Source organism: Brienomyrus brachyistius, chromosome 9, assembly GCF_023856365.1.
Source record: "Brienomyrus brachyistius isolate T26 chromosome 9, BBRACH_0.4, whole genome shotgun sequence".
In the NCBI taxonomy this organism is placed as follows: Eukaryota; Metazoa; Chordata; class Actinopteri; order Osteoglossiformes; family Mormyridae; genus Brienomyrus; species Brienomyrus brachyistius.
The window spans coordinates 24,967,209-24,993,817 of record NC_064541.1 but is presented as its reverse complement, the minus strand read 5'-3'; the positions used below and the strand labels follow the sequence as shown (position 1 = coordinate 24,993,817).

The 26,609-nt window shown below is 40.2% G+C and overlaps 1 protein-coding gene across 14 annotated transcripts in view; it reads right to left on the bottom strand.

Annotated features, from left to right (window-relative positions):
* Positions 1-26,609, bottom strand: part of LOC125749067 (poly(rC)-binding protein 3-like) — a 61,587-nt gene that overhangs the window by 32,941 nt on the left and 2,037 nt on the right. For 12 of the 14 annotated variants that reach the window (XR_007399768.1, XR_007399769.1, XR_007399770.1 and 9 more), the window contains exons 2-3: positions 8,889-8,995; positions 248-308 (exon numbers count right to left, since the gene is read on the bottom strand). The gene's annotated coding sequence lies outside the window, so the exon portion shown is untranslated. The remainder of the gene's footprint in view (positions 1-247; positions 309-8,888; positions 8,996-26,609) is intronic. The other 2 variants (XM_049025934.1, XM_049025936.1) reach the window with 1 other exon arrangement.

The window sequence follows — 26,609 nt, the reverse complement described above, 5'->3', positions numbered from 1 at the left end:
GTCAGGCTGCTTACTGTTTTGATGTTTTTTATTTATTCGTATATTTCAACATTCAGCAATGTCACATGATGAAATATGCATCATTTATTTATGATGTGTGTCACATATTAATCATTCATGGCTCCATAATGTCTTCTTAGTCTTAAGGTATCAAAGTTCATAAATACTGAATGAATGTTGACCCCTTTTGGGGGTTGTTTTGTTAGCAGCAGAAATGATCGTCAGTCTGCAGGGTGCATGGTCTCACCTTGCAAAGAGCCCGGCCTGGCCCTCATACAGCTGGTCTTATTAGCAGCCTGGAGCTGAACCTGGGGACAGAGAAAATCATGCCCTTTAAGCTCCTTCTTATCAATGTTCACCCTGCTGTTTACACATATGGTTATTTATAAATTTAATACAGTGCTATGCTCCAGCGTATGGTACCAGTGATTCCTGCCAATGCATACCTGCCAACACTCCTGATTTCCCCAGGTAGTGCCTGATTGTCCACCCCTTCTCCAGCTGGACTCTTGATTAACCATTACCATTAAGGAGCTCCCCATTTTCCGCATCCACACTTTAATGCACAACAAATGATATCGTACTCCAGGAGCATTGCTGACACTAATAATATAAGCATAAGCTGCGAGGCATACAAGCCCAGTTCACCCCGTGGTTAAAGCCACATCACACGCTGGGCTGCAGACCCTCATTAGTTGTCCTAGAGGCCTGAACTGAAGATCAAAGGGGACAGATGAGATAAATCCTCATTTACTGTATTGGATTTCCCATCTTTGCAATGCTTAAATCAATCTGTTTTTTTACATCTTCATTATACACATCTCCCCTTGTGTCATTCATATTTCAACTTAAAAAAATGAATGAGCACTTCTCCAACCTTCCAGATTCTCCCTGCTGTTGTTCAGGATGAACACCCTTACAGCAAACTGTAGCATCACTGGCTGGACTAGTGTCTGACAGCCAAGGAGACAGCATAAGTGTAGCATAGCATAATTATGCCAACAAAAAGATATATTGGGGTCTCTGCTAATGTAGTCCACTCCTGCAGATCTGTCACATTCCTGACCATCAGAAAGACCCGCAACTTCTTCCATCTGTGTAAGGAACCCTGAATACCCTCATTGATACCCAGGACAACCTGCAGGGTCCCAAAGAAAAACAACTAGGGGCAACATATCGTGTCTTTTGTTAATTTAATAAATCATAGTAGGTGCCCCCCTGTCTGTTTTCTGTAAAGTGATGTTAGAATATACTACAGCCTTCAGTCCTGCAGAGGCAGCTCTGCATGTTTCAGGTCCACATGCAGGGACATTGTAGGGCTAAATTGGATTGGGTGTGAGTTGCAGCACTTTGGGGGTGTTTGCTTTTGTAACATGAGGTCAAGAAGGTTCTTCCTGCACTGTCCTCACCATTCAGGACAGTCGAAGCCAGAAGACCATGCACATTGTCCCTCACAGCTCTGGATCAGTCTTGCACATACACAGTAGTATATATTAAGCTACATGCTAATTTTACACACAGGCATTGTACCCAGCATAAAACATGCAGTAGAAATAAGGAACTCCATGAGTCCACAGTTAAATTTAACCACAGTCCCTGTGATATTGACTCCGGTGCTGTTGCTGAAGGACATGGCACACTGACTCCTGTATTCTTTCTGAAGGCTATGACACACTGACTCCTGTATTCTTTCTGAAGGACATGGCACACTGACTCCTGTATTGTTTCTGAAGGCTGTGTTACACTAACTCCTGTATTCTTTCTGAAGGACATGGCACACTGACTCCTGTATTCTTTCTGAAGGCTGTGTTACACTGACTCCTGTATTCTTTCTGAAGGCTATGACACACTGACTCCTGTATTCTTTCTGAAGGCTATGACACACTGACTCCTGTATTCTTTCTGAAGGCTGAGTCACATTGACTCTGGTGCTGTTACTGAAGGCCAAGACACACTGACTCCTGATTTCTTTCTGAAGGCCATGTCACATTGACTCTCATGCTGTTTATGAAGGCAGAGTAATACTGACTCCTGTATTCTTTCTGAAGGCCATGTCACACTGACTCTTGTGCTCTTTCTAATTGCCGAGTCACACTGACCCTGACACTGTTTCTGAATGTCGAAACATACTCACTCCTGATCTCTTTCTGAAGGCCGTGTGACGCTGATCCCATGCTGTAACTTTAGGTCATGTCACACTGAACCCTGTGCTGTTTCTGAATGATGAGTCATTCTGACCCCCGTACTCCTTCTGAAGGCTGAGTCGCATTGACTCTGGTGCTGTTTTTCAATGCCATGTGACAAACTCTCATGCCTTTTCTGAAGGCCATGTGATTCTGACTCCTGTACTTTTCTGATTGTAGAATTAGACTGACTCTTGTACTCTTTCTGAAGGCCCAGTCACACTGACTCTCATGCTATTTTCCAGAGGTTTGACAGTATGTGTGAATCTGCCCTTGTGATAATGACAGAGTGCTGAACAGTTAAAAGACCTGTACCCACAATGTGATTTCCCTAACAAAATACTTTATTAACGCACAATACTGAGGGTGAGGCTTACTTTTTTAAGATTTTTTTTTTCTTTTTGTTTAATTTTATCCAGCAAAGATGCATGTTCACTGTGGTTGTTTTAATAAATAGTGTCATGCTGCTTTAGTTCATTTAATTAATAAAGAAATTAATGACAGGTGTAAGGTCTCACCTGTCAGGTGCTTGTGTGAATCTGCTCTAGGCATGAGTCACTAGCAGTGAATATTAATGGCAGCATGATTAGATTTTAATTTAGTTTCCATCGGCATTCTCAGTGGATCAGAAGCCACAGCTCTTCTGTTAATTGAAAGGGTAGAGAATGATTACATACTCTGGCAGGACGGGTTTTCACAGCTGCCTTCGTTAGTGAGTGCTTGGCTAATTGGATTGTAATGGGCTAACAAAAGCAGCAAACTTTACATATAATTTTTAATACTTTCATCAATGTAAAAATATTTTCAGAAACTTTCAGTCCTCTTGAGAACAACAGTGTGAAAGCTAATGAGCACTTCAAGTAAAATTACATACAGAATCACAAAAATAAGAGAAACTACTTGTCTATAAAGTATTCGGGCACCCCACCAAGTCATTCAGTTCGGGTGTTCCAATCAATTCCATGGCCACAGGTGTATAAAATCAAGCACCTAGGTATGCAGACTGCTTCTACAGACGTTTTCGAAAGAATAGGTCGCTCTCAGGAGCTCAGTGAATTCAGGCATGGTACTGTGATAGGATGCCACCTGTACAATAAGTCCATTTGTGAAATTTCCTTGCTACTAAATATTCCACAGTCAACTGTTAGTGGTATTATAGCAAAGTGGAAGCAATTGCGAACAACAGCAACTCAGCCACAAAGTGGTAGGTCATGTAAAATCACAGAGCTGGGACAACGAATGTTGAGGCACACAGTGTGTAGAAGTCACCAACTGTCTGCAGAGTCGCCTTCAGATTAGCTCAAGAACAGTGCATAGAGAACTTCATGGAATGGGTTTCCATGGCTGAGCAGTTGCATCCAAGCCTTACATCACTAAGTGCAACGCAAAGCGTCGAATGCAGTGGTGTAAAGCACACTGCCGCTGGACTCAGGAGCAGTGGAGACGTGTTCTCTGTAGTGACGAATCATGCTTCTCTGTATGGCAATCCGATGGACGAGTCTGGGTTTGGGGGTTGTCAGAAGAACAGTACTTGCCTGACTGCATTGTGCTAAGTGTAACGTTTGGTGGAGGGGGGTTATGATGTGGGGTTGTTTTTCAGGAGTTTGGTTTGGCTCCTTAGTTCCAGTGAAAGGAACTCTTAATGCTGCAGTATTCAAAGCTATTGTGGACAATTTCATGCTCCCAACTTTGTTGTTTCACAACTCTGTTGTGAAAGGCACTATATAAAAATGAATTGAATTCAATTATAGCTGCAACGGGTGGGCCAAATCCATATTAAAGCCTATGAATTAGGAATGAGATGTCATTGAAGTTCACATGTGTGTCAAGACATGTGTCCCAATACTTTTGGCAATATACTGTATGTAGAGTAAATAGAGGACACCTACATAAGTACTAAGAGGATGTATAATCTGTGAACACACAGCTAGAGATACATTCATCACACACCCTTGACTTAAAATGGACTGTTAGGAAACTGTTTATTTCCAGATTCACCATCATGTTGATGTAATATTTGAACAATTTCAGTAGTGGTGCTGCAATACAACTTTGCAATAACATGTTAAAAACATCACAGCTGCAATCCAAATCTAGTGCTCATTTATGGATAATTCAGCATCGTTTTCTGACTTCAAAGGAAGAAGTCCAAAGGCATGTTGCACTGAGCATGTATAATGCATTCAAAATTTAAAAAAAAAAACAGCCTTGAAATTCCTTGATCCACTGAGTGCTGCAGAAATCCTTTACATAATGCAGAAAGAGACTTTCTGTATTTGGATACAGATTCTTTATATCTGCTCCTTTGAGCATAGCAACTATGTTGCATCATCATAGCCAGCACCTTCATCCTAAAATCAGTGTATAAAAGACACAGGAAAAAACACCCGCACAAACACAGGCAATATGCAGCCTAACAGAGCTGCCTAACGGTTCTTAGTTTGTGCTGTGATTTTTGATAGTAGACAGAATTATTAGTAGCCAAAATCTTCAGTGGTGCTTTCAAAGCGAAAATTTTATCACTTGTGCTCAAACAGTAATTTTCTTGAAAATAAGGTGGAATGGCAGGTGGCATGGTGCCACAGTGGGTGGTGTTGTAGCTTTACACCACCAGGGATGGGAACAGAAATACCCCCAATTTCTATGGGTCTGTGGGTGATTTTCCCTTTTGCACATGCTTTCTTAAACAGTCAAACAGCAGGCAGTTAGACAAACTGGTGTCTCTAAATTGCCCTCCATACCCAGATCATATGAATAACTAAATATTTGAGTTATATACTAAAGGGTAACACATCCAGTTCATATTGGAATAATAACTCTATTCCAGGACCTAAAGAACCTACTGGCAGAGTGAAGCATGTTGATTTAGTTCCTGACCGTTATATAAGCTTACCTAAGCAAGAATAGTATCATCAGAATAGTAAAATCAGAATTGTTCTTACATTGATAAATGTACTACTAATAAATTGCCTAATATACTGCATTGTGCAGTAAATGTGCAATATTTCATCATCTATCCATGTAACAACGCATTATGTAATAATGCCACATTATGTAATAGCTTGATAAAATGTAACAATTTTTATCACATACAGTAATGTGATGTTATTACATAACGCATTGTTTCATACGTGTAACAATACATCATGTAATAACACTGCATTAGGTAATAACTTGACGAAATGTAACAAAGATATAAACTACAGTATAATTTTATATAGCAACATTATCCTACTATTATCATCATCATCATCATCAAAATTCAATTTGTGACATTCTGTCGAGTTATATTATGCATAATGTGAGATTACAATCTATCTTGAATCGCTTATCCTGGTCAGGGTTATGGGGCAACCTGGAGAGTATTCCAGGCAGCACAGGGCACGAGGGTAGTGAACGCTAGGTGAGATGCTAGGCCAACACAGCAAACAACATTACTTCATTCAAAAAGTGACATGATATGACGCACCAAATGCGGAAAAAATAAACATAAAACAGGAAAGCAAACTATCTACTGTCTCTCTACTCTAACCTTTTGAACCAGGTAAGAACAGAAATCGCAGAAATTCACATTATATGCTCTCTACCTACCCACTCTATATACTCTATGTAATCATTTAGAAGGTCAACAATTCAGCTTTACCAGTGATATTTCCCATTTGAGTTGGCACACAAATGTGGTATTTTTATTCCAGTTCTCTATTTTTAGTTTAGTGAAAAGCAATATTTAAGTATATTTATAAGTGATTTTCTGTGTAAGCCGGACAACACAGTCAGCTTTTAGCTTGGTGCACTTACCCTTGAATTCACCTCAGTGGCTCCTATCTACAATTACAGAATCAAGATCAGTTTTCACAGAAAGAAGCAATGTTTCCCATTCAGAGAATCACTAAGAATGATCACACCTGCTAAGAAGCCTAAGTCTATGCTTTCAGATGATGAATCTTAATACATAAAAATAGCAATGCAAACAATTCAGCGAGAGACAATTGCATTCTGGAGTCCGAAGTAAATTGAAATACTTTTTAGTTTAAAAAGTTTTAACTAACTTAAAATATAAAAAAAAAATCAGTACCAATGTCATTTGATTGCCCTAATTAGAAATGACCAAATGCAATGTGTTGTGTAATATATCTGGTCTCAACTGCTTTCAAAGGAGTGATGGCATTTACTGTTGTGTTCTGAAAGGTACACGTAAACTAAATACTTTGTGAGGAAAGCTTAATTTAAAAAGATATGGCAAGTATACTGCGATGGGCTGGCCCCCCGTCCTGGGTTGTTCCCTGCCTTGTGCCCATAGCGTCTGGGATAGGCTCCGGACCCCCCGCGACCCAGTAGGATAAGCGGTTTGGAAAATGGATGGATGGATGGTTTCAGCATGATGAGAAGTTTTTGCCAGAGTCCTCCCCACCCTCACTGACCGGTTGTGTGGCTGCTGTTTTCTATAATTCACAAGCTTACAGATTTTAACTAGATGTAATTGCACTTCCTTTGAAAGCCTCACGTCTTCTTTTCCCAGTTATTTGTCTGCTCTAACCACATCTAGGCCTATAACACAAGCACTTTCTTACTTTTTGAATTGTAATTTGTAGTTTTCTTTGTAACAAAGCTGGTTGTAAAAGTGCACTTACTAAATAAAGTTCTATTCACTGAGTGATTTAATTCACTCATTTTTACTCCCAACCATGTATTTACTTATTGCATAGTTAATAACTACACAACCCAGAAAACCAAGCATTGCAGCTTTACACCACCAGGGTTGGGAACTGAAATGCCCCCAGTATCTATGGGTCTGTGGGTGATTTTCCCCTTTTGCACACATGGCATCATACTGAATGGCACAGACCACACAGCTAGGATATTGCATTTTCAGAAAAGAAAAAATATTGTCTATCTTTATCTGTACCAATGACCAGCCCCAACTAAAAGACTGTTAAATCATTACTTGCATTTAGATATACAGTAGGAATCCGTTTCATTCTCTTAGGACTTATGCCAGAATGCATCAGGAACATGGAAAGTGCTGTAGGCAAGAGATCAGCAGAAGGCGATACTCCACTGCTATGAGTTCCTTCATTAAAATACTGCCTGGAGGTTTCCACCTTAATCTTCCGCATTCACAGCAGTATTAGCTGGACTGTAGTCATGTTACTGATCAGAATGTCCTTTGAAATTCATCAGGAAGAATCTGATCTTACAAATGATATCCAGACTTACAAACAGACTAGTCAGTGAGCAGCATACACAGCAGCAGAAAAATCTTTTATGTGCACTGTAACTAAATAGGCTTTTGCTATGATGGACAGCAATGTGGTGTATCAGGGACATGCTTATGTATATGGCAGCGTAATGCATATAAATACAGGATACCTGTTAGCTCATTGGAATTTTACTTAAACACAAATGTTCTTAGGGTTGAAGGAAATATGATTGGTTCAGAGAGAGAACCAATCAGTTGATGGTCCTGCCTCCTCAATTTGCTTAGACCTACCTCCTCCACAATCTGATCACAATCTCTTTGAACCAAACATTTTTCCTTCTGCCCTCAGAACATATTAGTGCAAGTAAAACTCCCACGACCTACCTGATAGTTGTGGAACTTAATACCTGTTAGTTGCCCATCCGCTCTCCCAACTACTAAAGCTATATTAAAGCCAAAAAAATCTCTAAAAACATTTGCAGATCCATCCATGTTTCCAGCCTGCTTTAAGCACTATATCAGTTTTCTGAAAAAATTGTTAATTTGTGATATTACTTATTCTTTATGAGCTTTGATAACGCATTTGTTGTTTCACTATTACCAACACATGTTTACTTAGTGTGTGAAATCTGACCTTGATCTTTAAAAATATCAGGGTCAAACTGTCAGTCCTCACAGTTGATTGTTGTGTTCTTTCTTCACCAAGGCAAAGAGGTCACCAATTCAAACAAGCCTCACAGAAACTTGCACATATAAATAATGATGCCATCTGCCTAGAATCTCAAGTGAATGTCTCTTTGCAACATGATACACATTGCATGTGTTATTTTAGTAATTAACAATAAATCACAATATGTCCTTAAAACTACACCATGATAAGCAACATGTAAGCCATTCTTAAAATGATTTTTACAGTTAATTCCTAATTTGTCCTCAAATTCTCCTATGATTTGCATACAAATCCTGGTACTAGTCTCCAAACTTGGGTAAGCATTATCTAATATGGATGGATTATTTTGATTCACTCTCCCTGTCAGGAGACGCAGTGGCTTCCTCAAACTAGAATTTCAGAAAGTTAGCTGAGATGGTCCAGACATCTCACAAGGATGCCATCTGGTCAGCTCTCAAGCAGGCTGGACACCAGAATTCTCCCCCACAGGGATCAACAAAGTTTCATTTTATCTTATTTTAAAAACGTTGTATTTTCAGCATCATCAAATATATTCCCCTCAGTCTTCATTAAATGTAGATCTGTTTGTATGATTTCTTGTGACCTGTCATACAAGTCATGCATTCCATGCATACTCTATTGGGGGGTTTTATGCAGTATACATTCTCTGTTAAGGGGTTGTTGTAAGATCTTCTTCAGTGTAAGTATTCACTTAGTTATTCAAATACTCTATAAAAAGTGGCATCTTTTTATTGTAGTTTTAAATCACTTTGATAAATTACCCTAGTGCAGATACAACCCATATTACAGTATATTTTAAATACAAGAATTTTACCTGTTTGGGGTTGTTCTTCACTTCACTGTAGGAGTCCACAGATTTAAATGAGCTTCAGCTGTTCTCGGACAAGCATGTCTTGCTCAGCCATTTTCCTGGTGGTGAATCTGGAAATAGAGTACAGACAGGTGACTCAGCTTGGCAGACCCACAGAGCATCGCAGCAGGGTCATTCGAGAAGTTGGACCAGGGAGCAGTTGCTGTTCTGAAAGTCACTGTGCTCACTTTAGCACCGTCAAAACAAAACACAGCCTTTTAGTCTTAACACAGACAAACCAAAGAACAAACCACATCAGGAAAAGTACAGTATGTGGGATGTGAGGTCGACCCCAAGCAGTTTTAGCACACAACACAGCTGTGTTTTATCTTCACTGGTATTTGATCCATGTGTTGCATGCACTGTTTATACTGATAGGGCAGATCACTGGCTATCCAATGCCACAGTTATGTTTCCATGTCTATGCTCTCACCTGCTAGCTGTACAGATGCAGAAAAGTATTACTCAACCCTGAATATATATTCATATAATGTTTTTAACATTGAGGAAACAGTTAAAACTAACTACAACTTAATTTGTTTATTATTTTTATTAATTTCACCTTCTTAAGCATAAACTAGATCAGAGGTGTCAAACTCCATTCCTGGGGGGCGGAGCCCTATGCATTTTTGGGTTTCCCCTCATTTAATACACCTGAATCAACTCCTTGCACCTCCTCGTGCTAATTACCACACAGCTCTTGAGCTGAATCATTTGTGGTGGAACAGGGAACGAACTAAGCTACACAGGGCTCCGCCCCCCAGGACTGGAGTTTGACACCCCTGGTCTAGATTCTCCATTTGATTTCAAACTGGCTGAAACTGAAGTCATGAATAACTGTGGCTGGAAAAGCATTTTTGGACTTAGCTCTATATGATGAAATCGTTGGTTATGTTGGTTCTAGGGGCAGCATGGTGGTGCAGCGGTTAGCACTGTTGCGTCACACCTCTGGGACCCGGGTTTGAGTTTCTGCCTGGGTCACATGTGTGTGGAGTTTGCATGTTCTCCCCATGTCATCGTGGGGTTTCCTCCGGGTACTCCGGTTTCCCCCCACAGTCCAAAGACATGCTGAGGCTAATTGGACTTGCTAAATTGCACCTAGGAATGTGTGTGTGAGTGACTGGTGTGTGAGTGTGCCCTGCGATGGACTGGGTTTCCTAAACCTAATCCTGGGTTGTTCCCTGCCTAGTGCCCATTTCTTCCGGGATAGGCTCCGGACCCCCTGCGACCCAGTAGGATAAGCGATTTGGAAAATGGATGGATGGATGGATGTTGGTTCTAGGTTGACCTCTAGATTGATCTCTGGTTCTGATCAGATCTCCAGTTCATTGCCTAGCAGTTATGTCGTGAGCTGATATCAAAGTTGGGAATTAGGGCCTATCCATGCAGTTTTGAATTGATCGGTACCACAGCCAGATCCATCTAATTTCCCACATCCACCTAATTTTCGGCAATTGCGCAGATTGTACGGATCTGTCATGGGCTGCAGTAGGTCTGAGGCACATGGCTTGAAACTACAAACTATTGAGATGTCAGTTGTATGGAAAGTCTTTAAATTGGAAACTCAATGTAGCCAAACAACTACCAGCAATGTTTGCAATGCCATCCTTTTGAGAGGAGGTAGGGTTAGGGTTAGTGCGCCATTTAATTCTAATCTAATTTGGCACTTGCAAAATATCATAAGAAAGAACACTGAGAAATCAAGAGGCACTCAGACAAACAATGCACCAATGACTACTTTAAGTATATTTAAATATTTATTAAAACACTGGTTTGGGACTCGGAATCAGCAGATATAAATATTGAATCAATCAGATCGAATTAGGATACCAAAAAAATTGGATCAGGAAATCCCTATTGTCTAGCTTAGAATCCTGAATTCCGTTTGCTTCTTGCCTGATGATTGAGTCTAACCTATCTATCTCAATTAACAGCTATTTCATGACAGTCCTGTTAGTACCAAATCCGTGGTCTGTACAATGAAGCAGGGTTACTGGCTTTTTGGGGTAATTTGTCGGATTTAAGGTACCACAGTTTCAGTGGACTACATAATCGTTGACTTACATTTTGCCCAGACTACCTTAAATCAAGTTACCCAGATAAGCCAGTAACCCCACTTCTTAGTACAGGCCACAGGTTGTCAAAGTGGTTTGATAAGTGGAAGATTTAGCATTGTGTTTGTACATGGCTTGGGCTTTGTCCAATGGTCACTGCCATTCCCTTGTTTATAAATAACATTCTATTTTTGCAATTGTATCTATTCTATCTTTGAATATCACTCAAAAACAGCTGCAATCAAGAACAGTGTTATGTAAATTAGATTGAAGGTTGAGATGAATTGATTTAACAGAGTGCACTTCTCCAGTAAACCCTGTATGTACACATTTTAATTTTGTAATATTTTTGGACAACATTTTTGTGTAGGCCAGGACAATTTTTCAAACCAGGTGCAATATATTACCATCTGCCTGTGTGTTATAAATACAATGAATATCCTGTCCTTTTCTGGACTTAACCATTTGGCTCAGAGGTGAGTCACAATTTAAATCTGTTTTGCTAATGGATGGCATGGGGTAACAGTGGGGGGCTCTGCTGCCTCATACAACCTAGGCCGGGAGTTTGAATGCTGCCCCTGCCCTGAGTGTGTGGAGATTGTAGTCTCTGCGTGCTGTGCAGGTTTTCTCCTACAACACAAAGACCAGAATTTAGGTGAAACTGTGTCTCTAAATCGCCAATAGTGTGTGAGCGTGTACATGTGTCTGCCCTGTATGGGACGAGCTTCCTGACCAAACGTTTACGCCTGTGCTTCCTGGGATAGGCTCCAATATGGCCCTGTACTGCATACGTGGCTGGAAGACAGTTTCATTAATAAATATACAGCCGTTCAGAGTAAAAGCATCACCTGCTATTAGCCATCGTTGCCATAAACCTTGTAGTAGTCAGTTCATGGAACTGGCAGTGCCAAAGAAAGAGATGCAAAGAAGCCTTCAGCACTGTGTGCTGCTCCATTTCACGTTTGTCATATTTGCTCTATCTGCCAAGCAGGCTGTTAACAAACATACAACTGAACCACACGTTCACACTTGTTAATAAAAGCCCACCTGGTGGAGACTATGATGCAATATAGATCACGGCCCATTTACACACAAACATCTACAATGTAAACATTGCAAAAACAATTTAAAGCAGAAATATACAGTACAACCCTCCAGATCCAGATAATGCTGGATATGTCAGAAAAGACTGCACCAGCATATTAAACAGTATGACTTCCTCAGTATCTAATAAAGTACACAAACACATTGTGCACTTTACCTCAATTACACTTACTTTATCTGAAATGGAAGTAAGGCTAATTACCCAGTAATTAGTAGGAATGGCTCTGTCCTGTACCTCAGTGGGTCTCGCAGCCATTGTGGCATTAAACCTCCCATGTAGCTGCATGTTCTTTCAGTTATTCATCGTATGTGTGTGTGTGTGAGTGTGTACAGTATGCTGCAACGGACCAGCTTCCCATCCAGTGTGATCTCCTGTTCTGGATCAGTGCTTAGAAGATGGGTGGATGGTTGTGTCTGTTCTGTAGACTGAAGTAACCTCTGTTATTTCCCAATGTTGGATATTCATCCCATCACTGATTTCTCAAATACGTGGATGATAATCATTTATATATAAATATATCAAAGTATCAATTATCAATACTCTTGGGAACTGGAAGTTCCTGGCATTTTTTTATTGTTATTTTATTACTTTAAGGTCCTATGTCTCTCACATTCACTTCTCCAATGTAATCCGGAAATAAACATACAATCTGGTCAGACGTGTTCAGAAGATACAAAATAATTAATCATCATGTGAACCATTTCGCAATTTCACTCTAAAAAGGACTGAAGACTTCAATTGCTTTATATACGGGGCGGATTTATAGGCCAGGTGCCAAAGATGGAGATACCACAATCGTTTATATTTCCAAAAGAATGAAGTCATCACAAAGAATTACTGCACTGCGTTTTCTCCTTTAGATCTAAGCTGGATCCGAGTCACATGAGCAGAGTAATCATAAAGATCTCAGTGCTTATCCTTCCACTTGTTTACAACTTCCAATTTCAGACAGAGGATATGTTTTTAAAGGAGTGTAGTGTCAACTGGCCGGGACATGTTTGAGTTTGTACAGATGGCGTCAGAGTCCTGCCAGATGGATGTCACAGTGTGGTGTCTGGCACAGATGACTTTTCCTCAGTGTGAAATGGATACAGAAGAAAAGCCCAATAGAAATGAAGGCCATTTTCTCCAGCATTATTACATTCTAGATCTTTATTACACTCTTTGGTTTGAAACATCTATCTAGTTAGTAGACAGTGCATGTGCTCTGCTGAAATTTACATTCCTATTTCATTACAACCCATGGACATATAACAGATGCGTTGAATGAAGGAGTGATACAAGAATCAATAACTCACAGGCATCTGAAAAACAAACAACAAAACTACTGTATACACATTCCAAATAAGGTGAGAGAGCCTCGCGAATATAAATCTTGCTGAACCTAATCTTAACCTTGCATGTTCTCAGTACCAGTTGGTTCCAACAGCACAGGATTCCCATTAATTATTTTGAATTTAAAATAAAATGTAATAGAATGACCTTATACATGAATTTCAATGTGTTGCATGCCACTCCCTACAATCTTGTCTTCAGTGTACTTATAATTTTGTTGTGATTGCTGTTTGTAATGTACAGTACCAGTCAAAAATCTGGACATACCAACTCCAAATTCAACTATTCATACTGTAATCTTAGAGTTTCTACCTACAGCAATGACATGATCTGATGTATTTTAAAGCAGCCAAAGAGAAAACATAATCAAAGAGGAAGTATTCAGGTAAAATTGAAACAAAACAGACATACTGTAGACCCCCACCATCTAGTATTTCACTAGCCAGTGTTCAGTCACTAGAAAACAAATTATGAAGTACTACTGTACTTTCATGTTTCACTCAGACATACATGACCACTACTATACAGGGCTCTGTAATATCTCGAATCGGAGTGAACCATCCTGGAGGAAAAGCAGGGGAGGAATATATTTGATAATGTGATGCACAGTACTACATGCATCTAGCTTCACTAATAGTCCTTATCATCTGATGCGGTTATGCCTTCATTGTTAATATACTGACCGTATCTGAACCCGCTTTCTGAATTGAGCAGGGCCCGTAAACCCCATCTGAACCTGCTTTCTGAATTGATATTGGTTTGGATAAAAGCATCTGCTAAGTAGATGCCTTAAACAACTGAGGTGCAACTGATTATTCAGGTTGGATTTAGAGGCTGCTTTGATGACAGTGACTCTTGTTGACATTCATGTCAGTTATGCTTACATATCTTACCAAAATGGATGATACAAGATAAAGAGACATAATAAAATTGAAAAGTTGTGGAGGGTCAACATGTGAATACAAACTGTAACTGACTTCTAATGGTTAAGTCTAAATTGGACCTTATTTCCTAGTCTATAGTATACATATTTGCACAAGCATAAAAAAAAAACACATTCAGCATAAATAACTGCAATGATACATACCATTTTGAAGGTAATTCTCCAGAAAAATATAGCATAATTTCAAGCATAATGGAAAAGCAAGTAGTTACACATTTGGAGTAAATATCTGAACGTGATGCCTTCTGTGGCTGTTTTCTGGTGCCAGAATGGATTCCATTTTCATTCAGTTGAGCAGCTAAACGTACTGTAAAGCTACTGGCAGAATCTCACTGGCAGTTATATACTGCATCACTGTCTTCGATAAAGGGCCCATTAATCATTACAGGTATTGCATATGCTTTTGCCCCATTTTAAATATGCTAAGCAGTTTCTATGCCCTTGGTTTTACAAAATTGAATATTATGCTTTTCTGGATCTTTAACCTTGTAGGTTTCCCAACCACTGATTTAAGATTTATGCATTACAGATTCTGAAATAAGTAAGACTCTCATACGCAGATCTTTTTGGGATGCTAACATTATGAATGGGGAAAAAGCATGAATGTTTCACAACTCAACTAAAGCACTGATAACTAATGTTTTGGAGAGAAAAGCACAGATGTGTCCAGAAATGCCTATAGTTTGTATTCTGATGTGTTATACCTGCAATCCATTAGCATAGAGCATCTGCTAAAGTACCTGTGAAGCGCTGTATTTAGTAATGAGTGCTTGGATCATTTCTTCAGAGAGCTGTTAAACTCAATGGAAAAAGTTCCTTCAGTGCTAGGCTTTCATTATTCATTCTTCTGATCTGCATTATGAAAGGACCCAAAAATCCCATCAGTCGTAAATACTTTCATAGCAGAAATTTAACTGTATAACATCAAGGTCTTACCAGTATTTCTATACCATGTTAGCTCTGGGTTTGAGCTGAGTCATTGCATGAGAATGAGACACATTACACAGCATTATGAAGCCTATAAGGAGCAAGTCAGGTATTGCATACAGAGGCCCAGCTGATAAAAACAAGCTCAAAGTGTCTACATTGTATCGGTTTTAGGACTGGTGTGTGGTTCGGCAGACTAATCCCTTATACCTATGAGCAGAAGGTTCTGGTTCAATCACACCCTTGGCAGAATAATCATATGCCTGTGGGCCCTGGAGCAAGGTCCTTAACCCCCTGGGCTCCACAAAGTGCCCCGTTGCTGTTACCCCCCCCCCCCCCCCGAAAAGATAGCTCTCACTATGAAAATCCAGATGGGGCAAAGCATATTTCCCTAGGAGGATTAATGCAGTATCATTATTCCATTCTAAAAAGCAGAATTTACATTTAGACAGCAAGTTTAAGAACTTCATATTCTGTGTAGCAGTTATACGATTCGTTTGTTAACTCCTAAATATGTAACATTGAGTGAATCTGAACGAATCCATGTATAACAGCTTTTAACAAATAATTATGTAGATCTTAACATTTTTAAAATTATTTTCCATCCATGTGATTCTCCACAACCACTTACCCGAAGCAGTGGCTCTGAAACATTTCCCTTGAAGCGAAGGTAGAAAGCATCCTGAACTGGATGACAATCCACCACGCTGCATAAAATTACGCACTACAGGCAACTCAGGAACAGCAATCCCCCTAAAGCACATGACATTGGAGTTTCCAAAGGAAACCTGTGGTGGTACTGTGAGAGCACACCACAGACACAGAACTGGGGGTGAAAACCACAGCCTTGGGGTGTGAAGCCAAAACATTAATACAAATTTATTATAAAATATTTGGATTGCTGTATTAAATGTCATTGGCAGAACTACAGCAGTTATCTTTTAGCCTTAGACTAGTGTAACTTTACCCTCAGGTTTTCAGTGCAGCTTGAAAACTGTTTTAATGTTCAGTCATGGGGAACTCTCCATTGCAGCATGTAACACTGTAGTCCATCTGCCCATCGTTCATCTGTTTATCCAGTATACTGTTTTTTGGGATCTGGAGTCTATCTCAAGCAGCACAAGCCACTAGGCAGAGGATACCCTGAACGGGACGCACCTAACCCTAACCCTAACACTAAAGTCAGTCATAATTATCACCATCACCATACTCCAGTGAAACATTTTTGGTGGTAACTAATTGCTCTTGATGGACATTTTTTGTCAAGAAGTACCTGAAAACCACATTGCTTGCACATTTCACATCATTAAGTCATAAACTGATATTTGCTTGCTAAATGACAGGGTCACTTTCATTGTCTGTTTTTCACTGTCAGTGTTATTATTTGCATTATGTAGAAATGTTAAAGATAATTTTCTCTGCTTTTTATAGACATAATAAAGAACAATCACAGAATCACAATGAACGAAAATCTACATGCAAATCCAACATATTTCAAAATATAAAATAGTTTATGTTCAAATATAATACACGATCAAATATAGAATATATATCCAAATATGACAGATACAACATAACATAAGATTACAGCAAGACCAAACAAAACAGTCAGTAATGGTTATAAAAGTATAATTTTTTACATTTTTTCCAGTGTTCTGCTTATTTTCATTGTTTTTAATAATAAAAGGCAAATGCAATTTGAGATTAGATCCTTTATGTGTCTGATGCTTCATTTTCTGTTTACACTCTTTGTCTTTTCATATTCATACACCAATTTAATTTTGGACCAATTCATCTTCCACAGACAATGTGGTCCACATCCTTCCTAATCAAACCGAGATTAAACAGGGATTCCTGAAGTCCCAGAGCATCAATGGCAGAGCCACACCTGTCAAACCGCAGTGTTGTGCAAAATGATTTGATCCTTTGTCTTTCAAGTGATGGGACCAAATAGCAGAATTTATATCAGTAGCAATATATTTATGTACAAGTTTTCGTTATTCTTCTGAAACTGGAGAACACCATTGTAATTATACACATAGTGCCGCTAACCTTGCTTGCCACTGTGTACCCACTGGTGCGAGAAGAAAATCCTTTAGGAATGCAGCTGCAGTAATACAGTACGTGTAATTTTCGGTCACAAAGCCACATTAAAGACCAAATTACTCATGCAGTTTTTGCAGATTCGGTACTCATGGAAGGTATTAGTTTGGTCTGAGATTAAACTGAAATGCATGAACATACTTCTGATTCCCTTCAGTAATCAGTTCCCTCCACTTTTCCAGATGTTTCGGATGAATTGATTCTTTCTTTGGCATCAATCAACACAAAATATCCCATAATTAAAAACTGAAAATATATTTAAGAATTTTTGCAAATATATGAGAAATAAAAGCTGAAATCCCCTTTTAACTGAGGTATCTGGAGCCTGCCGCTTTGTAGGATCACCTTTCGCAGAAATGACAGCTGCACGTCTTCCTTCTGTGCTCCTACTAGCTTGGCACACCTGCATTCGAACAATTTCTCTCCCTTGCAGATCCACCCACAAGGGATGGGAAATGTGGCCGAACCGTGATATCCAAGCTTCTCTACAGATTTTCTATGGGTTTCATCTCCAGGACTTGGCTGGGTCATTCAAGGACATTCAGAGACTCGTTCTCAAGTCACTCCAGCACTATCTTGGCTGCAAGCTTCTGGTCGTTGTCATGCTGAAAGGTGAATCTTTATTCTGCTCTAAGTTTCCGTGCACTCTGGAGGAGGTTTTCTTCAAGGACCTTTCTATATTTGGCTTTGCTCATGCCTCAGTGCTGGCCAATTTCCCAGGCACTGCCATTGAGAAGCATCCCCTCGGGATGAGGGTGTCATCACCATGCTTCACTACAGGAATGGTTTGGGGATGAACCTACTAGTTCTTGCCAGATTTTGTGTTTGGCATTGAGGCCAAAGAGTTCAATTTCTGTTTCATAAGTAAATCTTCTTCCTCATACTGTCAGAGAGCCCTTTGTGGTGGTGATTTTTATACACTTTTTACCAGATCTATGCTTTGACACAATCCTACCTTGCTATCCTACCTATCGGTTGAGAGGTCCTTGGACTTTGTGGATTTGCCTTTATTCTTTCATGCCTTGTGAACTCTGGGACTACATAAAGACAGATGTGTGCTTTTCTAAATCATGATCAGTCCTGTGAATTTGCCACAGGTGAACCACAGTCGCTTCCAGATTCAATTTGTAGCTCGATTTGTAGTGTCATAGCATATGGTCTGAACATTAAACATTAAATTATAGGCTTTATTTTTAATACATTTTCAGCAGTTCCAAAAAAACACGTTTTCACTTTGTGATTCTGGGATATTGTGTGTTGATTTCTCGAGTAACATCTTCAGTAATTGGTGTTACTTACAGGGAGAGAGGTGGTTAACAAACTCAGAGGGGAGATTCTGCTTCACTGGATCCTCACTAATGCTGAAAGTCTTTTAGTGTCAAATCATACACACTACTCTCACAGCTGAATCTTTTTGATAATGCACTTGTGTACATTCCCCCTCCCCCACCATACATACAAACAAACAGCCAGGGAAAAAAATTAAGATACAACTCTATATTTTTAAACAAGTCTGCATTTTTAAATCCTGGTTTAATCGTGGTTCTGCTGCCAGAAGGCAAAACGTCTAAGACAGCAGTACACATGAACCCTTAAAAGGAATGGAAACATCACCTGCAGGTGTGAAGCACACTGCTAGGACAGTTCGTATTATTCACATACGCACAACCATAAGCTGAAAGATTAGTGAGCCAATTGTGCTGTGGGGCTTAAATTTTTTCCATGGCTGTATATTATGTATGAAGGATATGAGTGATATGACTAATGGGCACATGAGGGCATCTACACACTTCATGAAGGTTCCGGTTGCCCAAGACAGACCACACCAACGGCGGATTGTAGTATTGTGTGCCAAGCATTAGAGAACCCCATGACATCTGTGCCTGCCATCCGGACACAGGTATATGACTCTCTACAACACCTCATGTCATCCTGCACCTTGTCTCGAAGACTGGCATCAGCCGGACTACAGGTTCACCGTCCCATGAGTAGGGTGGCGTTAACACCAGCGCAGAGACGGCTGTGTTTGGAGTGGTGCCATAACCGATTTGATGACGAATAGCATTGTGCCATGTTCAGCCATGAATCTTGGTTCTGCATTACCACAGATGACTGTCGTGTGCACGTATGGCGGTGCTGAGGGGAGAGGACCAATCCTGCCAATGTTGTGGAGAGACACACCAGCGTTACTCCTGGCATCATGGTGTGGGGAGCCATAGGGTATGACATCATGGTGTGGGGAGCCATAGGGTATGACTTCTGGTAGTGATTCAGGGGACCCTGATGGCACAGTGTTACGTCAGTGACATCCTGCGTCCTCATGTCTTATCCCTCCTGAGACAGCACCCTGGTACAGTCTTTCAACAGGACAACACCTATCCACATACAGCATGTGTGTCTATGCACTGCCTGCGTCATGTTGAGGTCCCCCGATCTTTCCCCAATTGAACATGTGTGGGATCAGCGCAGACGTCAACTCATACCCGGTGCCAATCTGCAGGATCTCGAGGGCCAATTACAACAGCTGTGGGCTGACTTGTCGCAGGATAGGATACAACGGCTGTAAGACTCCCTTCCCCTCTGTATCGCCACATGTATCAAGGCCCGTTGGGGAGCACAACCTTCTGAACTGGGAACCAGCAGTGTGCCCATACTGCCAACTCTGGTGTCCATTTGATCTGATATTATAATCATTGTGATACAGCCACATGACCTTCCAGCACGTGCAGATTCATTTCATTTCCAACACTCAGTCCGGGTGCTTAACTTTTATTTGTAACTGAGTATGAACCCTCTGCATGGCAATGATTGTTAGTCTAGTAATCATTGATAGAAAACTTGTAAAACTTGTTAACTAGTGGAAGCACAAAAAGTATATTTGTTTTGACCATAATACATATTAACATGAAGGAAGACTATTCCTGTAGTCATTCTTAGCACTGCCTGTCACTTACCAGGGAATGGTGAGAAACAGTCTTTTGACTGATTGAAACTTATTCCAAAACCACAATATTCATGTATATCAAATACCAAAATCAAAGGATTGACATACAATTATAATAATAAAAAGTAGTTGATTGTGAGGTGTAGAATAAACAGTAGTTCATAACCTAAATGTCCTATTCCACATATGAAGCAGCAAACAGTAACCTGTTATTTTCAAGAGGAAAGATGATGTTCTGTTTCCTGCGAATTGTGGACAGCGTGGTGGTTTGGGAAGGGTTGCTCTAGTCTGTGGAGCTGTTCTAGTTTGGTCCCAGAGGGTAGAGGTAGCGAGAAGAATCCCCTGATGTACGCATGACAAAGACAGTGTTCCTATGTTCATTTCAGTCCATATGATTTTCTGTCTGATGTCTGAAGAAGGTCAGGTGCGTTCTGGACATTACTATGTATGAAATTAATCGTTATTCATCAAGTAATGAAAACAGAAGAAACTGTTGAGGCATTTTTATTAAGAAACGGTCTGCAGCAGATATTGCTGTAACAAAATGATTTGTGAAAAAGTCCATCCCATAAGGATATACCCCCCCCCCCCCCCCCCATCTGAAAAGTGACCAACACCAAGAGAAGAAAGTGTAGATGGGATAGTAAGGGCTGGGGGTGGGTGTGAATAGCCAGGCTGGGTCAGTTTTGCATGCAGCAGGGAGGGAAAAGCTGACAGTCAGGAAGGGCTGCACAACTTAAAGTGATGGAACACTTTGCCTAGCAAATGGGCAGGACAAGATGACAATGACACAGAGAGGAAAAGATGGGAAAAGTGGTGTAATTTTGGAGGCAAACGTTTGGCCATACCCATACTCTGACAGTGATATTATTCTGGCCTCTAAGACGGAGCTACGTGTCGCCTTCCTTACCCACCAAAAGCTTCACCATCATGGATTTCACTTTCCATCCATAGCACATCATTAGATATGATGAGTCAGATCAGGAAAACTCCAGGAGCACATAACTTTTGGAAGAGAACATATAGAATGCAACCGCTGAAGAACAGCCAGTTCAGCCAGTGTGATGAGCAAAGCAGAAATGTCCCCACCAGTGGCACTAGGCACTGTGCAGTGCCGCCTGCACCTGCTCCTGTGGAGATGATTAAAGACCGGGAGCAAACGGTGCCATTAACGTGGCCACACATCATTTGAGATTCACTCAAACCCAAGGACAAGCACCAGTGGAATCAGTCAGAAAAACTCGCCATATCCACAAATCAAGGACAACCGTGAAAAAGGGAACATTTCTATAGCACTGAACAGAGACAGCAGACACAGTCATAAGCTGACCAGAAAAACAACATATTTCAAAAAATATACATTATCCCAATAATAAATGTGTCTCTTAGCAATGAGTGAACAATTTCTGATTAACTGGAATAAACAAGGTCAAAAATACAAATGAAATTATATAATAACTATTGCCTCTAGATCACCTGAAGTAATGAGCCATGATGGAATTTCTGCACTCTAAGGGCCGCCATGCAGCAATGAAACTCGCTACAATGTTCAGACATGTCTTCAGCTTTCCAGTTCAGCAGCCCAGCACTGTAGAAGCTCCATCAGTTAGTGTACGCTTCTATCCCAGCTTTAACCCATTCAAAGGCATCAAAAGCTCCCCAGTAACTTAAAACATACTGCAAAAGTGGTCACTTTTTTCAAGCTTTTAATTAAAAGCTTTTGATTTAATGCTTGAAAATTGAAAAGTCATGCAACAAAAAAAATCAGACAAGTACACGTGAAGGAAGATAAAGCGCTAAGTCGTGTGTTGTACACCTTAATATACAAAGAGCTGTCTCATATAGGATGAGACGGTATAGCTTAAAATCTTAAACATGTCTTATTCACTGAAAAACAGCAATAAACTTGGATCCTTATAACCTGAGATACAGAAAACAAAAGATTACAGCACAGACATTAACCCTAAAAGACTACAGCTTAAGGCACAGACATTAACCCTAAAAGACTACAGCTTAAGGCACAGACATTAACCCTAAAAGACTACAGCTTAAGGCACAGACATTAACCCTAAAAGACTACTGCTTAAGGCACAGACATTAACCCTAAAAGACTACAGCTTAAGGCACAGACATTAACCCTAAAAGACTACTGCTTAAGGCACAGACATTGTCTATGGCCTGCCTTCATCATGCTGAGCTCCTCCCACGGCCAGCCAGGTCATCACTGCAATATAGTCACCTGACCTTTCATCACGTGCAGATTCATTTCATTTCCACCACTCCGTCTGGGAAACTGTTTTTGTCACTGAGTATATTTATATTTCAGGTTGTTTGCTCATGCATTTCAGGACAAATGAATAAATAAAGCTTGACATTTCTGGGTTAAATATTTCAAGCAACAAAGACATTAAGTGAAAAAATCTCAACAGCATTTTCCATGCTGAAGTCTTTTGACTTTATTTTCCAATGAATATAATGCATTTTTGCCAAACATAACATCTGTCTACAAAACTATTTCTTTATCAATTCAAGCCAAGCAAATTCAGAACAGAATATCAGGGAAAACGTTAGTGCTACATAAATAAAATTTAGCTGAAAGCCATATTTATTTAATCTAACTAATCTATTCTGAATACACATTGTAAATATTATTAATATATTCTTGCATTTGTTACATTGTCTTGTAAATAAACACGTAAGATTTGGGAGTATTTCAAAGACAGAAAAATTGTATAATTCACAAAAATACTGTATAAGTACATTAACCTGCGAAGGCTACAAGGTGTCAGAAAGATCCTGGACAAAATACAAGTTGATTTACTGGTAGGCTGAGCAGGAATATTCTTCTGAGAATATGTCAAACGTCACACAAGAAAAAAAATGTCGGTATCTATGTCAAAGTGTCATTTTTGACAGAAACACCTGATTCATGTCTAAGAGAAGGAGAACATTTGGGTCTGTGCTCTACTGTCGGCCTCCTTTGTTTTAAACAAAATCACTGGAGTCACTCTCCAGAAATCTGAATATAAACCTTCAACCTCACAAAATAAATATTTTTGAAGGGTTTCAATAATTTTGTTACAAGGATTTTTTAGTACTAAATGTTGTGTAATTTTCACCTGAGCACCAGTTCCAGCGGAAAAAGAACAAAACTGGACTGTTGGACAGCACAAAAAACGCAAATATGATTTTGAGTCAGGCTGCCAACATATCATAAGTAAACAAACCATGTAAATGTAATCAGCACCCTTCTCCATTTCCAAGAAACAGCATCTAATTCCGGACACCATATTTCCCTCATAATCATGAGCAGTAGGGTCACTCACTGTGTCACCTGCTGGGGGTTAACACGTGCTAACCTTAACTACAGCCTGGCTGTGGTAATCTGTTTCTGGCCCGGTGTTTAATCAGTGGAGACCTACTCCCCCTGAAGAACCAGCCAAGGGAAATTCAATTACTTTGTTCCATTTATCACAGCCCATCCTGATCCCGTCAGGAAACGCGTGTACAGTCAGTTTTCAACCCCCCCCCCCCCCCCCCCCCCCAGCTCAAGCTGTCTGGCCCCAGTACAGCACACAAGAGACAATAAACATTGTCACTCTGCATTTTGGGCTAAATCTGTCACTATGCCAAAAACTGACACAAGATACAAGTTATTTAAAGAGAAAATTAACCCTCAATTAAGTTTCACTGCATGAATGACCTTGTGCATTTTACACATGTAACTTTTAAACTGAATGAATGAAAGAGAATTTTCTTGAAGATTGTGTTTTCCTTATTGTGTCTGATGAAACCAATGAAACATAGTAAAGAAGACATGCAATTCCCTACTAAAGACCTCTCTCTATATGCATTACGCATGGCATCTAATCAGGGCCACTTTTGGGAGATCCAAACATTGCATTATTCATTAGAATCTGAGGGACTGAACTAATGACATTTACTGATGTGTTGCTACATGGTCGTGTGTTTCTCTTCTTTAAGCAGCCTTTTTTAATCATTCATAATGAACATATTTCTGCAATGCAGATATTCCTAAAAGAGCAGTCATTAGTACACTATAAGAGAGTATCTATATATACATCACATACAAGGTTTATCCAAGGATTATTTTCAGGAGCTGAATTTGAAGGCAAAACCATGAACATAGGGACCAAACAGCATCCTAAAGAAATTAAAGCTACACAACAAAAGGGCTACAAAATGATATATAAATGTATCTCAGTGGGTACTGCTGGCTCCATAATTAAGGAATAAAAGCATCAAATATTACTTAGATACTGCCTAGACATGCAAGGGCAGCTACTGAGTAGCCAGCAATTACTGTGAAAGACCTACAGAATCTGGTGGTAGACAGTGCAAGATCAGGCCACCAAAGCCCATATAGGCCTACTAAGTATGATATCTGAATACTTCTGAAAATATTAGGCCAATATTTCAGTTTTTGAACCAGTAACCGTGGGAGATGTAAATCTCCCAATATTTAATTTGAATTCCTTCATCCCCTCTCCCCCAGTCACAAGACCTTTGTATTTAAATTAAGTTTTGTCTTCCCCATTATTAAACTCTCTCCTACTCCTTTATTTGCAAAGCATTGTACAGGCCAGAGCAGAGTGTTCATTACTACATACTTACGAGTAGCTCAGTGGGGTGTCTGCCTCCCAGTACACAAATTTGTCTTCTTATTTGAGGAAGCAGTAACCTAGCAGAGCCTTTTATGAGTGCTAGCTTCTACCAGTAACAAGTAATTTCTGCAGCAACCTTCATTGTCACTCTTTCTTCATGTAAAATATCACTCTAAACCTCAAGACAACAGTCATTAGGCAAACCTCCATTTCCAGCGTTAACTCTGGAACAGCATCCAGTTTGATGGCATTGAAAAGCCACCTGTGTACTAAACCTTAACACACTACCATAAGTAAATTTTAAAACATTCATTATTCATTCAGGTAAACAACACAAGATCCTGATCAACCTGGAAATACCAGTCTATCACAGGGAACACACAATCATACGCTATGGAAGTATGGGGAGTGGTGTGTGTCTCAGGGGGTACCCGTGATCGGGAACTCACTGGAGCAAATTGCAGGCTTGGCAGACTAATTTCACTCCTGGACTCTAGAACAAGGCCCCTGACAGGGACTGGCTGACCCTGGAACAAGGCCCCTAAGAGGAACCGACTGACCCTGGAACAAGGCCCCTAAGAGGAACCGACTGACCCTGGAACAAGGCCCCTAAGAGGAACCGACTGACCCTGGAACAAGGCCCCTGACAGGGACCGACTGACCCTGGAACAAGGCCCCTGACAGGGACCGACTGACCCTGGAACAGGACCCCTGACAGGGACCGGCTGACCTGGAACAGGACCCCTGACAGGGACCGGCTGACCCTATTTTCTTAAATTTATGTCACTCTGGATAAAAGTGTAGGCTAAATAAATAATATGTAATAAAATATAGATACAGCAGCTCAGTTACTTACATGCTTCTGGAGTGTGGGAGGTAACCTGAGTGCCCAAACATCACAAGAAGAACATGCAAAATCCACACAAACAGAGAAGGTCCTGAACCACCAGCCCTAGAGGAATGAGGCAACACTGATACTCACTATGGCACCCAGCATTTACTTCTGAGTTAGTGTTCAGGACTACTATGCTCTGCTATACTCTCTACATTAAAAAATCCATCCACCCATCCATCCATCCATCCAAACCGCTTGTCCTTATGGGTCGCGGGACATTTAAAAATAACTGCTGTAATTCTATTACAATTAATTTCAAACAAATTCAATGCTAAGCAATCCCTTCAGCATTCATTGTCATCCATATACTACCTGGAAGCTAAGGCAACTGTTAAAGTGTGTGCATGTCCAGTATGGCCCAGTACAGCTGTTTCCCTGGGTTTTAATAAGGTTCACACACTGATGCTCCCACACACAAAACATGCTGGTGGCAGAGCCAGCTGCTGATGACACTCCCAGACTCAGATAACATGCAAACACCAGAAGTCAAGCAACAACAGGTGTGCTGGTAGCACGGCCAACCAGGCAACACCCAGAATACACAACGACTAACATGCTGTGCCCTTCTGTGACAGGAAACTCTGTGCTATTCAGTTGAAATAAGTAGACAAGGGTTTGGAATGACCTATGAAACTGCATAACCTACATAGCAGATCGCTGCTCATTCAGACGATGCACTAAAAATTATATAACAATCTTAGTTAATATTTAGGGGAAGCCCTACCAGATAACATAATCCCAGCTTTCCTGTCAC